The following is a 19,810-nucleotide window of genomic DNA, read 5'->3' on the forward strand; positions in this document are numbered from 1 at the left end:
AGACAAATTCCCCGCTAATAAAAACTTTAAAAATAAAAAAAAAAAAAAACAACTCTTTAAAAATCAACAGGGAGCTGCCAAGGCAGCCAGGACTTCTGAGCCAAAATTCAAAAAAGAAGGGAAGTGAACTGAGAAGCTACCCTACATTCATGGTTGCCTTCCCCTGATTCATATGCAGTAGCTCAGAGGCTGAAAGGACAAGCGGAGACTAACAAGACGAGCACAAGGTAGCAGCTAATACACAGTGAAGCCAAGCAGTACCTAGTCAGCCTCAAGAGGCTGAGGAGACATAAATGGAGTTTAGAGCTACCAACCAAAGAATCCAGAATATAAAGGTTAAGATCTTGGAGACAAGAGAAGGTCAAAGCAATGAGCCCCATATTTAATGGCACTTCCCCTTAAGACACTTGTCATCCATAAGCAATAGCCCAGGGAATGAAAATCCTAAGCAGAAGTGGCTGCGAGGCTAGAAAACTAAAACGAGCTGTTAGCTCTGGGTCCTTGCAGCTAAGATGCCAGAATGGGGCTGAGGTTGGCTGTGTTAAACGCCCTTCCTAACAGATCTTCATCCTGGTGTAAAACCAAGATGTAAAAACAGTCGTGTCAAAAAAGGGTTATGGCCACATGTAGTCCTAATGCTGAACTAATTGCAACCAGTGTGTGCCCAAGGCTGTTGAGAAGTTCATCATTCAAAGCACAGTATAAGCCACAGTCATCAGAGACATTTCCAGAATGTCTTTAACATACATGTGCTTCCCAAGCTCTATGTGAAACTACATTACCATTCACAGTAAAGCAGTCAGGGACCATTCTCACAAAGCCCAGAAAACCCAAAAACTCTCACCTAATTTAGATCTAATGGTGCTGCCCCATGATCTCTACAAAAGCCCATGTAAGGAGCTGGGTTCTAAAGACTGAAGGAAAACTATCCTCTGGGAAAAAAATTAAATGGAAGTTATACTTTAAAAAAAAGAGAGAGATTTTAATAATCCCATACATAGGCTTAGGAGGATAAAAATGAAAGGTCACAACCAAGAAGTAGACCTGGTGTACATTCCAGGATTTCATCTGGGATCCCTAAGTGCTAAAGCAAAAGAGTGACTGTGAAGAGGGAATATGCCAATGTTCAGAGGGACTGGAACCCAGCTTCAAATACAGGTGATCTTCTCCTACTTTAATTGGTGAAGCAAATCTTAACTGGAAGAAGACATCACCTAGAGACAGTTATTTTCATAACAATGCCTGACATTCAATAAAAAGGGACTAGGCATTCTAAAACACAGAATGAAACTAAGAACCAAAATAAAGATCAGATCATAGAAATAGCCTCATAGCTGAACCAAATATTAGTGTTTTCAGACACAGATTTTAATATAACTATGATGACTATCTTCAAGAAAATAGATCAAAATGGGGAATTGTAGCAAAAAAGAAAAGAAAAAAAAAAAAACCACTCTGGAATATTTAAAATAAGAACCAGAATTCAAGAACTAAAAATATGTAACACCTAAAACCAACTATTCGGGTTTAATAAGAAATTAGACACTGCTGAAAGAAAGAATGGGTTGGAATGGTAGGCTGAAAGACAATAACCAGGCTAACAAAAAGAGAAAATACTATTTAAAGATGGAAATGTAGAAGAGAGTGTAAGACACACGGGACACGGTAAAAAGATGTAACATGTGTGAAACTGAAGTACCAGGGAAAAAGGAGAAGAATTTAGCATAAACAATATTTGAAAAATAGTGGCTGTGAATTTCCTAAAATTCACATTCTTTTAAACTAAAGAAAGACATTAAGCCACAGATTTTCAGAGAACCTCAAGTAGGATAAATGTGCAGGCATATCATGGCAAAAGTATTGAAAACCCAACCCAGAGAAACATTTAAAGCAAACAGAGGGGGAAAATAACCCACATTACTTTCAAATAAATAAAAATAAAACAAAAATAACTTAATAGAAATGATAAAAGTAGTAAAAGTAATTATTTCAATTTATTGTAATAAGCCAAAGCTGCACATTATAATATCAGGAGTAGTCAATAAAAAACAGAAAAGGACTATATGCAGCTCACACCGGAGATGCAGGTTCAATCCCTGGGTCGGGAAGACACCCTGGAGAAGGAAATGGTAACCCACTCCAGTATTCTTGCCTGAAAAATCCCATGGACAGGGGAGCCTGGAGAGCTACAGTCCAGGGGGTCGCAAAGAGTTGGACACGACTTAGAGACTGAGTACACTTGCATACAACTGCCACAATAATAGAAATAATAAAGCATACTTAATTAAAGCAAAGAAGAAAATAAAGGAAGACAAAAATCATTATAAATAAGAAAATACACACTATAATGTGTTTAAGCCCAAACAGACCAGTAATTGCACAAAAGGATAAATATACTAAATTCTTCTATTGAAAACAAAACTTGTCAGACAAGTTTTTAATTTGTCAGATGTTTTTAATACCTATTACGTATTTATATTATTCTAATAACAAGCAAATATAAGGTTTCTGGATTGAAGCAGACTAGTATTACTTAGAGTAATAACTTCATGTTCTCCATGCCCAATTCTCCCCCTTAAGGGTGGTAAAACGAGAACCAGATGGTTAGAACTGTACACGCAATGCGTGTTCTGGCACAGAGCAGAGGAATTCAAAAATCTTGAACCTGGGAGTTTATATAGGAACAGTCATACAGTTCCTTCCCGCTCTTCATCCTGAGAGAGGGAGAGGAATCTTATCTTTCTAAAGCAAACTGTCTTCTCACGAAAGATAAAAGACAAAGTCTCTACTCTGGAATGCAAGTATTTGGCTCTGGGGCTGATACATTTACTTACCCTTTGAATGGGAGCAGATGGCTCCATTATAACGCATAAAAGCAGATTCAGGTTTATCACCCTTAGAATGTGAGGAGCAAATGTGACTGGAGGAAAGAGACATCTTTTCTTTGCTTAGAAAGACTTAGAAAACTTTAACCATGAAGAAACATAAAAATATTCATATCGCTTTCCAACAAGTATGATGAACAAAAACAACTATATGCTGCTTATAAGCAATGCATCTTAAATACAAGACCAAAGAAAGGGTAAAAGAATAGAAAAAGATACACTGTGCTAACACTAACCAAATCTGGAGCAAGAAGAAATAAAGAATTTCTTATGTTCTTCTCAGTAACTGACAGAATGAGCACATAAAAATATAAAGGATATAGAAGATTTGAAATAGACACTTAATAAACCTAAACTAATTAAAATTGTTACACTAATTAAAAATACACGAAAACAATATACTCAACATCTTTTTAAGAGTAACAGATATACCTTCACATCTGAAATAACCAAAAACTTAAACAAAATTTATAAAACAATGGTACATAAGGCTTAGGGCATCAGGTGACAAAAAGAGTGATCCCTGAGAAATGGGAAATACAGGAGGTCAATAAGCCTTCCTGTTCCAGCTTACTGTCTGCAGAAGTTTCCGGGTTGTGGTGCAGAGAGGAAACCCAAATGGAACTCAGTGTTCTCCCTGAGTTAAGAAAGTAAATCCAAAATTCTAGGGGGTCCTAGGTTACCAAAATTCTCTCATACCACAGTTCAATAATTCCATTATTTTTCAGTCTTTATTTCTATGTTTCTTTTTGAATATTTTCTACTTGTCTTCAAGTGCACTAATTTTTTCTTGTACAATATCTAAACTACCATGATCCTGACCAGTATCTTTTTCATCTAAAACACTGCATTTTTTCCATCTTTAGAAATTCAAATTGGGTCTTTTTCTTTCTTTTATGTTTCCACTAATACTTATGCATAGTATAGCTAAATCTTTCCTCCAGCTTCTTGACCCTATATAATACAGTTATAATAACTGTTTTCATGCCCTTATCTATTAATCCTACCATTTGGATCAGATTTGATGGAATAAAAATTCTCATTATAGGTATAATTTTCTGCTTTTTACATATCTGATGATTTTTTTTATTGGATGATAGCATTAGTGGTAAAGAATCTGCCTACCAATGCAGGAGATTCAAGAGACGCAGTTTTGATCCCTGGGTTGGGAAGATCCCCTGGAGTAGGAAATGACAACCCACTTTATTTTTCTTGCCTGTAAAGTTCCTTGGACAGAGGAACCCCACGGGGTACAGTCCATGAGGCCACAAAGAGTCAGAAACAGACTGAGCAACTAAGCACAGCACTGCACAGGTGTTAAATATATTTGTATTCCTATAAATGTTCCTTAACTTTGTTCTGGGGTACAGTCAAGTTATTTGGAGGTAGACTGACCTTTTTGAAATTTGGCTTTAGCCTTCATTATGTGGAACCAGAGAAACATTTAACCTAGGTTTAGTTTTTACCACTACTGAGGCACGACCCTTCTAGTTTCTGTCCCTCAGGCTCCATGAATTATGCTTTCTTTTCTGGATAGTGGGATTAGACAATATTCTTAGTTCAATGAATGCAAGAGAATTTCCATTGAATTTTTTCAGGTGTTTCTTTCCCTGGCCTCAGGTAGTTTCTGCAAATGAATTTTCTCTCTCTCTCTCTCTCTCCTAAAGTTAGATTACAGTAAGTTTAAAATATATACTTTAAGCCCTTCAGTACAGTTCAGTTCAGTCACTCAGTCATGTCCGACTCTTTGAGACCCCATGAACCACAGCACACCAGGCCTCCCTGTCCATCACCATCTCCCGGAGTTTACCCAAACCCATGTCCATCGAGTCGGTGATACCATCCAGTCATCTCATCCTCCTGCCCCCAATCCCTCCCAGCATCAGAGTCTTTTCCAATGAGTCAGCTCTTCGCATCAGGTGGCCAAAGTATTAGAGTTTCAGCTTTAGCATGAGTCCTTCCAATGAACACCCAGGACTGATCTCCTTTAGGATGGACTGGTTGGATCTCTTGCAGTCCAAGGGACTCTCAAGAGTCTTCTCCAACACCACAGTTCAAAAGCATCAATTCTTTGGTGCTCAGCTTTCTTCACAGTCCAACTCTCACATCCATACATGACCATTGGAAAAACCATAGCCTTGACTAGACAGACCTTTGTTGGCAAAGTAATATCTCTGCTTTTGAATATGCTATCTAGGTTGGTCATAACTTCCCTTCCAAGGAGTAAGCGTCTTTTAATTTCATGGCTGCAATCATAATACCACCAAAATGATAAAGAGTTACAGTTAAACCCAAGTGATAAAATGGAATCATAACAAGTACTCAGTATAAATAACAGCAGACATCTTAGGCAAATCTAATACTACAATATACAAAAAGGTAATATATCATGACCAGAAATGCAAAACTGATCTAACATTTTAAAACCAATGTTATTAATTGAATAAACAGACCAAAAAAGACAAAGCATATGTAGAAAAGCACTTGACAAAATTCAATATCATTCCTCATAAAAACTCTCAGAAAACTACAAATTAAAGAGAACTTCCTCAACTTGATAAAGATTATCTACCAAAACCTACAGAAAATATCACACTTAAAGAGAACTTCAAGTACAGATGGTTTTTCCAGTGAATTTTAACATACATTTAAGAAATAAATCTACACAAATTTTTCCAGAGAATAGAAAAACTTTACATTTCATAACTTATGAGACCAGTATAATCTTGATACCAAAATCTGATAACATTACAACAAGAAAAATTTCAGATCAATCTCTCTCATGAATGTAAATGCAAAATTCTAAACAAATTATTAACAATGGAATCCAACGATATATGAAAAGAATAATATAGCACAATCAACTTGGGCTTATTCCAGGAAAGCAAAGTTTGGTGACTATTTGAAAAGTAATCAATGCAACTGATTATAATTCCCCAGTTAACAGAATAAAGGAGAAAAAAATTACATGATCTCTTCAATAAATGTAGTAAAGTCATTTAATAAAATTCAACACTCATTCATTTTTAAAATTAGAAAAAGAACAGCTTTACAAATTGGTCACAGAATAAAACTTCCTTAATTTTATAAAGGATAATTCTTTTCTAAAAATTGCAACAAACACCATTCTTATTAATAAATATTGAAAGATTTACTCCTGATATAGGAATGAGGCCATGATGTCCACTGTCACCCTCCTATACAACATTATATCTTAGGTCCTACCCAGTGCAATGAGGAAAAGGAAAAAAGTATATAATGTTTGAAAATCAATAGTCACTTTGAAAAGATGTGAATATGTACTTGAAAATCCAAGAATTTTCAAATAAACTGATAGTTAAAAAATTAATTCAGCCAAGTCCAGCAAGGTTACATACAGTTCAACATGTCAAAATTAATTGTATTTCTATATACAACCAAAATATTAAGAAATATTTTTAAAGCATTTTCAAAATAATATTTGGATATAGCATCGAACACATAAAATATCTAGAAATAAACCCAACAAAAAAATGCAAAGCCTCAAGGGAAAAAACCTACAAATTTTATTAAGATGAATTAAAGAAGACTTAAATGAATGAGGAGATATAACATATTTATGGATTGAAAGAATCAATATTGTATGCAAAATACTGTAAAAAAAAATCAATCCTCTTCAAAATGATATAAAATTCAATGACATCCTAATCAAAATCTCAGCATGTCTTTTATTTTGCAGAGATTGATAAATTGAACAAAAACTTGTATGAAAATGTAGAACATAAAAATAGAAAAGACAATCTTAAAGAAGAGTAACAAATTTGGAGGACATAAACTACACATATAAAGTATATTATTCAGCACCAAATAAGACACTGTTGAGTTGGCACAGGGTGAGCAAATGTGCAATAGAACAAAACAGAGAATACAAACAGTCTCATGCATGCTTCATTTCTAGCAAAGGTGGTATGACAGAATGGTGGGAAGTGGACAGTCTTTTCAATAAGTGGAGCTCAACTAATTGGATACTTTTATGGGGGGGGGGCGGAAATGTTGATCCCTACCTCACACTATACACAAAAATTACTTCCAGACTTACTGTAAACAAAAAAGTGAAACAAGAAAGCTTCTAGAATATAAGAGAATACATTAATGACCTAGAACTAGGTAAATAGTTCTTAAATTGGGCACAAAATATACTAACCATAAAGGACAATATTGATAATGGGACCAAGTTAAAATTTAAAGCTTCTGAGAAGGCAACTCACTTTGACGAACAAGATATTTTTTGATATATATTTGAAACAAACAACTCATATCCAGAATATGTAAATGACCTGCATGCTTAGCCACTCAGTTGTGTCTGACTCTGCAACCCCATGAACTGTAGCCTGCCAGGCTCCTCTATTCATGGAATTTCCCAGGCAAGAATACTGGAGTGGGTTGTCATTTCCTACTCCAGGGGTTTCTTCCCAACCCAGGGATCAAACCCATGTCTCTTGTATCTCCTGCCTTGGCAGGCAGATTCTTTACCATTGTGCCACCTGGGAAGCCCATATGTAAATACTTCTACAATCAATTAAACACACACATACACACACAGAAAATCCAACAGACAAAAGGATAAAGATGAACAGGTATTTCACCCCTGCAAAAAGGGGATATCTGTGTGTCCAAGAGGGCACATCAAAAGGCACTCAATCTCATTAGTCATTAGTTCAGTTCAGTCATTCAGTAGTGTCCGACTCTTTGTGACCCCATGAATCGCAGCACGCCAGGCCTCCTTGTCCATCACCAACTCCCGGAGTCTACTCAAACTCATGTCCATCAAGTCGGTGATGCCATCCAGCCATCTCATCCTCTGTCGTCCCCTTCTCCTCCTGCCCTCAATCCCTCCCAGCATCAAAGTCTTTTCCAATGAGTCAACTCTTCGCATGAGGTGGCCAAAGTACTGGAGTTTCAGCTTCAGCATCATTCCTTCCAAAGAACACCCAGGACTGATCTCCTTCAGAATGGACTGGTTGGATCTCCTTGCAGTCCAAGGGACTCTCAAGAGTCTTCTCCAACACCACACTTCAAAGGCATCAATTCTTTGGTGCTCAGCTTTCTTCACAGTCCAACTCACATCCATACATGACCACAGGAAAAATCATAGCCTTGACTAAAAGACCTTTGTTAGCAAAGTAATGTCTCTGCTTTTCAATATGCCATCTAGGTGGGTCATAACTTTTCTTCCAAGGAGTAAGCATCTTTTAATTTCATGGCTGCAATCACCATCTGAAGTGATTTTGGAGCCCAAAAAGATAGTCTGACACTGTTTCCACTGTTTCCCCATCTATTTCCCATGAAGTGATGGGACCAGATGCCATGATCTCCGTTTTCTGAATGTTGAGCTTTAAGCCAACTTTTTCACTCTCCTCTTTCACTTTCATCAAGAGGCTTTTTAGTTCCTCTTTGCTTTCTGCCATAAGGGTGGTGTCATCTGCATATCTGAGATTATTGATATTTCTCTTGGTAATCTTGATTCTAGCTTGGGCTTCTTCCAACCCAGCGTTTCTCACGATGTACTATGCATATAAGTTAAATAAGCAGGGTGACAATATACAGCCTTGACGTACTCCTTTTCCTATTTGGAACCAGTCTGTTATTCCATGTCCAGTTCTAACTGTTGCTTCCTGACGTGGATATAGGTCTCTCAAGAGGCAGGTCAGGTGGTCTGATATTCCTATCTCTTTCAGAATTTTCCACACTTTATTGTGATCCACACAGTCAAAGGCTTTGGCATAGTCAAGAAAGCAGAAATAGATGTTTTTCTGGAACTCTCTTGCTTTTTCCATGATCCAGCGGATGTTGGCAATTTGACCTCTGGTTCCCCTGCCTTTTCTAAAACCACCTTGAACATCTGGAAGTTCATGGTTCACGTATTGCTGAAGCCTGGCTTGGAGAATTTTGAGCATTACTTTGCTAGCATGTGAGATGAGTGCAATTGTGCGGTAATTTGAGCATTCTTTGGCATTGCCTTTCTTTGGGATTGGAATGAAAACTGACCTTTTCCAGTCCTGTGGCCACTGCTGAGTTTTCCAAATTTGCTGGCATATTGAGTGCAGCACTTTCACAGCATCATCTTTCAGGAGGTCCGAGGTCAGGGGCAGAAGCCGGGAGGACCACATGCCCGAGGGCCAGCGGCTGGGAGAAGCTACCCTGCATCCAAGGTCAGGGTCAGCGGCTGAGAGGAGCTACTCCGCATCCGAGGTCAGGGGCGGTGGCCAAGAGTGCCAAGCCGCGACAGCATAGGAGCAGCCGAGAGGAGCTACCCCACCTCCAAGGTCAGGGGCGGTGGCCGGGAGGAGATACACCACGCCTGAGGTTAGGGGCGGTGGCCGAGAAGAGCAACCCCACATCCAAGGAGTGGTGGCTGTGCAGGCGCAGGAGGGCCTAGAGGAGCTACTCCACGTTCAAGATCAGGAGGGGCGGTGGTGAGGAGATACCCCTTGTCCAAGGTAAGGAGCAGCGGTTACGCTTTGCTGGAGCAGCTGTGAAAAGATACCCCACGTCCAAGGTAAGAGAAACCCAAATAAGATGGTAGGTGTTGCAAGAGGGCATCAGAGGGTAGACACACTGAAACCATACTCACAGAAAACTAGTCAATCTAATCACACTAGGACCACAGCCTTGTCTAACTCAATGAAACTAAGCCATGCCATGTGGGGCCACCCAAGACGGGTGGGTCATGGTGGAGAAGTCTGACAGAATGTGGTCCACTGGAGAAGGGAATGGCAAACCACTCCAGTATTCTTGCCTTGAGAACCCCATGAACATTAGTCATTAGGGAAACACAAATTAAAACCACAATAAGTTACTACTATACACTCATCAGAATAGATAATTTTAAAGCATTGATAATAATTGTCAGCAAAGATAAAGAGCAAATGAAACTCTCACAGACTGATGGTGCAAGTATAAGCTGGTTTACCCAGAAGTCTGCTCCTAAGTATATACCTAATAGAAATGTGTACATAAATGTATTAGCTGCTGCTGCTGCTGCTAAGTCACTTCAGTCGTGTCCGACTCTGTGCGAGAAGACGTTTCTAATAACAACATACTGGTTTTGGGATGTTGGGGGGAGTATCTATCAATAACAAAATGTGTAAGTAAATTGTAATATAGTCATACAGTGGAATACTATGCAACAAAGAAAGTGGATGAACTAATACTACATACAACATGAATGTACCTTACAAATATGATGCGGAAGAAAATTAACACAAAAAAGCATATACTGTATAATTCTATTTGTAAAAAATTCAAAAGCAAGCCACTTCTCTCTAGTGATGAAAGTCAGAATAGTGTTTAATTGTGTTTGGTATGGTTAGTGACTGAGGGAGGCAAGGACAGGTTTTGAGGCGCAGGTAATTTCTTTATCTGAACATTAGTTGTTTACATGCCAGTGAAAATTCATTGAAGTATATTATAATTTGTGCATTTCTCTGTACATATTTTCAGCTTCAATTTTTTTAATACTTACCAAAAAAATAAGATTATAAACATCATCTGTAGCATAATTTTATATATGTAAACCTGTATTAAGAATATATGCTAAATATACATAACTACATATGCCAAAATGCTAACAGTAATTATTCTGGGTGTTGGTTTATGAGTAATTTTCATTTACTTCTTTATACCTTTTGATATGGTCTGAATATTTTCAATGAGAATATATTACTTTCATGAAAAACTAAAAATAATAAAGCTTTAAAGTTCTAATTTTAAAATGAAAAAAATGGCATTGTGGCAATATTTAAAGGAGAAAAGAGTCCTAATCTCTTAAAAATATATAACTGAAGCATTTACATATGAAATAATACAATGTCTAGGAGGTTCCAGGGAGAAGTGGGAAGAAAAGATTTTTTTAATGACCCTATATTGGTAATTGTTGAGGCTGAATTATTGTCCACAAAGGTTCATTATACTCTTTTTTCCACCTATGTGGAAATAATATGTTTGAATAATAAAAGGCTGAAAAACAAACATTCTTTCATAAACATAGAATTTGTGTATGGCAGATATTACCCATAGCAAAAGCTATGCATAATCTGTATACAGGCAGAGAGGATGAATTATTAAAGATTTCCTCAAAAATATGATGGGGTCTCAGCAGGACTCCAAAAAGAGTTTGACATGAAGACTGCTTTCATGCTACATGGAAGGTCCACCAGGTCCCACATGTTGGTCAACAGTTCAGCACAAGGAACTACTGCTTCAAAGGAAGGGATGCCAATCTCCCACCAGCCTAGAGAGATCCAAACCCAAAAGGGCACATAGTGACTTAGAAGATGGTGCACCCAAAGCTGACCTTTACTCTAGGGTTTCCCTAAAAGGAGACAAGAAGGTGACTTCTTTCATGAGAATTCAGGACCTAACAGAAACTTCAGAGAAGCTTCTTGCCCTTGCAGCTTAGGAGAAAGGTACTGGAAGCAGCAACTGTGGGGGGGAGGTGAGATAAAGGAGAGAGGAATCATAAATTGCCTTAGATGGAAAGGCAGTGGCTGCTGTGAATTCTGGCCAAAGCTGGAGGCGTCTGAGTGCTGTCTGCAGTGGCAGCACGGTAGATCCCTTATGGGACATTGCCTGGTGGGCTCTCACCCTGACTTTTGAATGCTCTTCATCTAAGCCTGATTAGCCCTGATGTGAGCATGACCTGCCTCAATCTGTCTTTTTCACCAATCTGGCCTTGACACTCTAAGATGCTAGTCTTCTCTATAATCTCTTTTTTTTATTAATGGATAAAACCACCACTAGCTGAATTTTCAGCAAATTTCAAGTACAGGTCAAAGACCTTAATTTCTTTTGGAGAAGGGTGCTTGGTAGGAGTAGTCAACACAGCAGCTAAGATATCGTCCAAATGTTGGAGACATTTCCATACTTCTTTACAAAAATTAGAAGAATTACACTATTACCTAAACATGTATGTTTCATTTTGTTTTTTAATCTGAGTGCAACCTAGAACTTGAAGAGTGATTAAAGACAATAAACTACGGCATTCTCTAGAACAATGCTGTCCAATAGAACTACAATGCAAGCTACAAATGTGAACCACACATGTAACCTTAAATGTTCTTGTAGCTAATTTTTAAAGGTAAGAAAATAAACATGTAAATAATATATTTTATTAAATTTAATGTAATCGAAATATTTTAACATGTAATAAACATTAAAAATATTAATGAGATATTTTACATTTTTTGCTACATATTTGAAATCAAGTGTATATTTTATACTCAGGGCACCTTTCAGTTTGCACGTGTGCTCAGTCATGTCCAGCTCTTTGCAATACCATGAACTCTAGCCCATGAGATTCCTCTGTCCATGGGATTTTTCCAGGCAAGAATACTGGAGCCAGTTGCCATTTCCTACTCCAGGGGATCTTCCAGACCCAAGGCTTGAACCTGCCTCTCCTGCATTGGTTGACAGATTCTTTACCACTGAGCCACCTGGGAAGCCCTCCTTTCAGTTTAAACTGGTCATATTTCAAGAGCTCAATAGTGACACATGGCCACTTCCTCTCTTATTAGACAAGCATAGTCCTAGAAGCCAAGCCCATCATGATTGCTGAAGACTATTACAGCTGAGGGGCTGGGTTTTCAATCATAAGCTACCCTAACACCCCTAAAGCACAAGCCATGCCCAATTCCTGGAGAACCCATTGTTCTACTCAAGCCCTAGATAAGACTGGTTCTACAAGGAGCAATAACTGACAATAATTATGAAACTGGTAAAAAAAAGAAATGTTATCATACTTGGCTATTCCAATAAAGCTAAATAATTCATGTATTTAAAGTATAATCTAAGTGTAAAGGTTTTCTAATATCTCTCAAAGGTCATTGGAAGCCCAGCGGTTCCAACCACATGACCTTCTGATGGTTGCCACCAAAGCACCCAGAAAAAAGTACAATCACATTCTTTTTTACTGCAAAACATTCAGCGCTAATCCTGGAAAATAAAAAGAGCTAAGTGAAATACTGAAAAGATACATTTGGGAAAAAAATATAACATGATGAAAATTAATTGCAGTTTTAAAGAAAGAGAGAAGGGAAAGGATGAGGCGATGAAAAGGCATGAACTTGGAACCACACTGTTTGCTCTGAGATGTCTCCAGTCTCAACCCACTCCTCTATAACATGGAACGATGATACCTACTTCTCAGCAGCTGAAAGGACTAAATGAGAGAAAACCCAGTGCCTAGCATGTGCCTTGCCCAGAGTAGATGGAAAAAAGTGTATTTTTTAATTTTTGTAATCAACAAATATTTGTTGAACAGCCAAATATACAGCAGATGCTGAAAAACCCAAGCCTACAAAGAGGTAGTAGTATGAACATAGAACAGTGAGTACCACTCAGAAATCTCATCTTTTCTAACAAACAAACAAAAACAAGGCTTGTACCCAGCTCTGCAGCCCAAGCCTCTGCATCTGTTACTTGTGTCTGGCTCATTTATGAAATCTCTAGGGCAACATACTGGCCTCAGGAGCATTGGCTTTTCCAATCTGTTCACCATTATCCTGACTTTTGACAGACATGACACTCAAGGAGAAGGTGGGAAAGTTTCTAGAGGGCCTACCAAGCAGATGTGGGCATGTATACCAATCACCCAAAGGTGGAGAATCCAAGGAAACTCTATTACAGAAGTGAAATGATGGCTATAGAGAGTCAGCTACCAAAAGTCTTCTTTGCGACTTTCCAGATCACCACTACTTCCCTCATCTCCCACTGCTACTGCTTCAGATGGCCCATCTCTTCCCAAGCTGTACAAGGCTGAGCAAGGGACACACTGCCATGATGAGCCAGTTATTTCCAGCGAGCTCTGGTTAAGCAGCCTATCAACCACTGCATCAACAGAAGAGTTAAGTCTAGAGAAAGGGAGCATCTGGTCAGGCTACAGGTGTGCGTGCATTATGCCATGAGGGCTCCACTGCTGCCTACTGATGGAGGGGCAGGTGATGGAGGCGCTGGTGATGGAGGGGGCTGGTGATGGAGGGCCGGTGGTGGAGGGGCTGGTAGTGGACGGGCTGGTGATGGAAGGGCCTGGTGATGGAGGGGCTGGTGATGGAAGGGCGCTGGTGATGGAGGGGCTGGTGGTGGAGGGGGCTGGTGATGGAGCGGCTGGTAGTGGAGGGGCTGGTGATGGAAGGGCCTGGTGATGGAGGCACTGGTGGTGGAGGGGGCTGGTGATGGAGCGGCTGGTAGTGGAGGGGCTGGTAGTGGAGGGGATGGTGATAGAGGGGCTGGTAATAAAGCTGCCTAGTAATGGTTGCTAATGTGCACAACCTTTTGCTTTGTCTTTGTCCTTGTCCCAGCCCACTTGGCACAGCACTGAGAACCTCTATTCACTCTATCTTCCCCTGTGTCCTAGGATCTGGAATCTCCCTGCACTGATCACCTGTGGTTATCTTCCTTCACATATCTGCAGAGGGCAGGCCCTGTCCCGAGCTTCTCCAGGCCTGTCCATCTCCTCCAAGCCAGGAGTCAGCACCAGCCCCCAGGGTCCTGCCTCTCACACAAAATGGGTACCTGTGACCAGACCACTGATACCAGAGACATCATGTAAATGAGACCTAGGAGGGGACAGTCAAGGAAGCTGACGAGAAAGTCTGGACTCAGGGGAGACAGAACTACCTTTCATTGAGTCCTACCAGGTCTCAACACTGTGCCTGACACACAAAGCCTAATTTAGACTTCAGCCCAGCTCTGTGAGAGAAAAATCATTATCCCCATTTCACAGAAGAGAAAATTAAGCAACTCCCAGAGTGGAAGTAATTTGTCTAAAGTTATCCCTCCAGGATGGCAGAGCCAATATTAGAAACTAGGTCTCTCTGACTTCACTAATTTTTTCACTGCAAACAGTTTCTAAACTTTCTGTGAACATCTATTTGTGTCCCAGACCCCAGCAAGTGAGTGCGTACATGCTCAGATGCTTAGTCAAGTCCAGCTCTTTGCAACACCATGGACTGTAGCTGTCCAGTATTCCCTAGACATGGGATTTTTCAGGTAAGAATACTGCAGCAGGTTGCCATTTCCTCCTCCAGGGGTTCTTCCCAACCCAGGGACTGAACCCCTGTCTCCTACACTGGCAGGCAGATTCTTTACCAATGAGCCACCTGGGAAGCCCCCAGCAATTGGGAGCACCTAAGTAATTCAATAGGCTGTGAATTGCAAGGGCAGTTCTGGTGGAATTCTCCTCTTTGTCGTGGGAAAAGTCACTCAGCTAAAACCCTCAACCACGGTGATTCAGTGCCCAGTGCTCTGCCTTACTCACAAGGAACATTCCTCTCCTTGAGACCTTGCCCCACTTCTGTCAGGGAGCCTTCGGGAATCCAGTGGGCCCAAGAGTGCCCTGCAGGAGCCCCAGCCCAGCCCAGAAGCTAAACCATCCGTGACCCAAATCTTCTCAAAACTGAGAATTTTCTCATTGGAAGGAGCCTCCAAAGTCATTTCAACTCCTCAGTTGAAGCTAAGGTCTTCCTGACAGGGACCCCCTGTCTTTCATGCCCCTCCTTCGTCTTGTAGAGATTCTCCCTACCTCCCCCTGATGGCCGAAGTCCTCCAGTGACCGGAACTCGCCTCCTCCCTCGGGCACCAGCATCTCCCTTGGTCGGCGCCAGCTGGAGAAACCTCTTGTGTTGGGCCCCAGGCCGTCTTCCTGAGGCTTCTACACATGTTCTATTTCTACCCTTAAGGATGTGGAGAACAGGGTGTGTCCCCTCTCACTCACAATAGCCCTGGGGAGACAGGCGTCATACTTCTTTGAGTCCTTGGGTCTACAGACAAAACCTCCTTGTTTCCTCCCACCATTTCTCGCGAGACCCTCATTTCTCGCGAGAAACGAGACTGCTTTCTCGCGAAGCTTTTACCTTCACACTGTCTCCAACATACTCCACTGAATACACTGCCACTGACAGGTCTCTGATAGTGAAAATACTGTTAAAAGGGGTCGTTATTTGCTGCAGTCCTCTCATCTCCTCTCTCTGTCTCTCTCCCTATTTCTCTTTCTCCCAGGTTCATAATGAAAAAAAAAAAAAAGACCAGGTCCTGCAGCCTCATCCTCAGCAGCCCCTTGGGGCTCCAGCAGCCAATTTCCTAGCATCTGCATCCCGGGCACACCTGGGGCTTCTCACTCCAGCCCCACCACTACTTCACAGAGACGTCTGCTACCAGCCAGCGCCAGAGGAGATAGGCCCACACAAGCAGAAACTTTGATTCACCAGGACTTGGCAGGAACTCAGAAAACCTTCACAACTCCTTGGGACTGGCTGTGGGACCAACTGTCTCTTCGATCCAACTGAATAATCCAGTATCCAAATAGCAGGGGACAATCCAGGGCAAACAAGGGCTTCCATGCCAATGCCCCTAGAGCAGGGAGGGGCACACGAGTTTCAAAGACATTCCTGAAGCTCCCTGCCACAGAACACCTCCTCTTTCTTGGGACACCATGCATGAGGGAATTGTTAAGTGACGCAGCAGAGACTTGGGCTGGATGTTGAGAAGACACCCTGGATTACAACCTGGGATGCTGAGACATGTGACAAAGTTATCTGAGGACCCCCCAGGGAGGCTGTTCTTTGCTCAGAGTTGAGGGGGCAGCGTGGCATTCCATTCCCCATGCAATTTGGGAAGGTCTCTCAGACACAGAGAGGGTATCATGAAATACAGCCTAAACCCACACATATGTATCACTCCTGCTCCCCATAGTTACACAATTAGCCTGTATAACTGCTTGAGTGGAGGGAGAGTTACCAGAAGGAGCCAACCTCATCCCTCCTGTAACCTGGCTGTGATATCACCCCAGTTCTGGCTAACTTTGCCAAGAAGCATGCAGGGGACACCAGGGGACTCTCAATCAGCTGGAGAAGCCCTGGAACCACTGCCTGCCCTATTTGTTTTATATGCTACCTAAGACCTGCCCCTGTCCCCAAGAACTTACAGTCAGTTAGGGGATACCTCATACCTGGCAATAGAATGTTCAGTCACACTCCAGGCAGCAGAGAGCAAGGCATAGATGGTCCAGGGAGTTAATCACATCGTAAAGGCCGGAGGAGTGATCCTGCAGAGAGAGTGGGATCGTCAAGGAGGACACACGTGGGAGGTCTAATCAATCACTGGGCCAATATGTTTGCTTCAGTAATTCCAATTATGTTGGCCCAGATCAGGCTGTAATGGCAAACACTGCCCTGGATGGGCCAATCGGGTCCCAAGCACCGCCTCCCTCACAGCCCAGCCAGCGCATCCCGGCTCCCAACTCTGGGCTCAGTGGCCCAAAGAACAGTGTGCAATGAGGGCCAGCCCTCTTCAGTAGCTGTCTCCCTTTCTCTCTCTCTCTCTGTCCCAGGTTTCTCTTTTACTGTATAGTTTCAAGCACTATCTATTCATACCCCAGCTAAAAGCATCAGAAAAGGCTCTGATAAGTCATCCACACCAGCGGGTTGCCTTTTAAAGAACAAACATGTGAAACGTTGAAATGATAGATTCTTGGGCATCAGAACATGGGTAGAGGATATAGTTCTGGTTCAGAAAGCAGGAGGAGGAGCTTCCAAGGTTCCACGATTCCACTGTAGGTGACAGCTTCCTCTGATTCCCAGGAGGCTCTTGCTGCCTCCAAGAGCTGGGAATCTCACTGAATAACAGCAATAGGAGAGAGCAGTGTTCCCCCCACCACACCCATTCCCAGGGTGGTCTGTGGACAGTGCCCATACTCAGCCATAGGTACCCCTCAGCAGACCCCATTGCTGCCACAGCACGGTTCACTGTGTAACCCTGCCCCTCCCTCTCTGTTTTCTCATCTGTCAGACACGGGGCTTGAACTGGATGGCTCCTAAGCCCATTTGCTCACAGACATTCTGGTCACCTGGGTCTCTGGGCTGTAGCTGTAGGAAAGATCACATTCATCTTCCCCCTCGCCCTCTCTCTCTGGTGACCCACCTTCATCAAGGAAAAAAGATGCAGAAGGTAGGTGCTTAAAGAACTCTCTTTTCTTCCTATCCCCTTGCTTGCAGGCATGTAGGAGATGGCTGGAGGGACAAGAAACTGAGTGGTAGGAAGAAAACCTAAGTCACTTAGATATTCTTTTCCTGGGCTAAGATAAAGGGGAAGGGAAAAGAAGTACCAGAAATTGAACCCAATACCCTAACCCAGCTAAGTCCTAGTTTGAACAAGCGTGCAGTCCTGAGTCTACCCTGGTGCAAAACACATGGACAAGAGGAGACCAGGATCACACTCTCCTTCTTCTCCAGACTAGGGTGCACCAAAATAGTTTCCACTGAAAATTTGAGATGGCTTGGCAGGAGGGTTGGCTGCAAAGGGGTTAAAGCTGCAGACAGGCAGCTAGACTTGCAGACCCTGGGGCCCCTTCTTGTTCTGGCATTCTGAGAAGTTATACCTGGCCTGGGCCGTTAGAGGTCCCTGAAATGTCTGTGATGTCCACCTTGCCTATCCCTGCTCAGAGCCCCCTGCCAGCAGAGGACCCAGTTTCCAAGGCTGGATGCCCATGCAGGTCACCATCAGCATCACCGCCCACTCCTCTGTGCATACCCCTCCAGATCCCTATTTATAAACATGGCAGAGGCAGGCAAGCTGAGGAAACAGCCATTTCTATGCTAACTGCCCACATGTGACCTGAGGGTTAGATTGCTGCTGCTGCTGCTGCTGCTGCTAAGCCGCTTCAGTCGTGTCTGACTCTGTGCGACCCCATAGACAGTAGCCCACCAAACTCCCCCATCCCTGGGATTCTCCAGGCAAGAACATTGGAGTGGGTTGCCGTTTCCTTCTCCAATGCGTGAAAGTGAAAAGTGAAAGTGAAGTCCCTCAGTCGTGTCCAACTCTTGCGACCCTACGGACTGTAGCCTACCGGGCTCCGCTATCCATGAGATTTTCCAGGCAAGAGTACTGTAGTGGGTTGCCATTGCCTTCTCCAGAGGGTTAGATTATGAAACCATAAAACTGCTCAGAAAGTAGGGGAGCTGGAGTCCGTGAGCCCTTAAGGCAGAGAAGAGCCCAGCCTCCTGGTCTAACCTAGATTTGAGCCTTGGCCTTGGACACTGAAGGCCCACATGGCTATAGAAAGGGCTGCTGGCCCTGGAAACCAGCCACCAGCGTGACTCCACTTAGAACACTGCTGTGCGCAAGCATGGGGCCAGCACGTGACTCCCTTAGCACAGCCAGGGCTGCACGCAGCCAGCCTGCCCTCGCCCCCTTCTTTCCAACCCAACCCTGTGGGAGGAGGCAGGGATGCCCAATCGAAGAAACATGATCAGGACTCAGGAGATTGAGCTCTGGCAGCTGTGGACCTGATCGCCTAGCTCATCCCGCTCTCTGAGCCTCAGTTTTCCCCTAACAGCCTATACAATTCCAAAGGCTCTTCCAACACATTGCGCATCTAAGAGGAGATCTTGTAGACTCATTCACAGTGAATAGTGCGAAAGTCACTCAGTCATGTCTGACTCTTTGCAACCCCATGGACTCTATAGTCCATGGAATTTTCCAGGCTAGAATACTGGCATGGGTAGCCTTTCTCTTCTCCACGGGATCTTCCCAATCCAGGGATCGAACCCAGGTCTCCTGCACTGCAGGCGGATTCTTTACCAGCTGAGCCACAAGGGAAGCCCAAGAATACTGCAGTGGTTAGCATCCCTTCTCCAGCGAAACTTCCTGACTGAGGATTATTTACCAGCTGAGCTATCAAGGAAGCCCCATTCACAGTGAGGTGCGTGTAAGTGATAATGTATAACAATTTCCTCTTCTTCTTTGGAAGAAGAATCTCTCTCAGAAGAATGAAGAGACAGCAATAGAATTTCAGATAGAAAAACAAGCCAGTCAGGGCACCCTCTAGAGACAGAAAATAGGTAAAGATGCCCTGTGACAGAAAGAAAAGGTTTGGCCTCATTATTTGGCTG

The sequence above is a fragment of the Ovis canadensis genome, chromosome 15 (genome assembly GCF_042477335.2).
Source record: "Ovis canadensis isolate MfBH-ARS-UI-01 breed Bighorn chromosome 15, ARS-UI_OviCan_v2, whole genome shotgun sequence".
NCBI classification, from domain to species: Eukaryota; Metazoa; Chordata; class Mammalia; order Artiodactyla; family Bovidae; genus Ovis; species Ovis canadensis.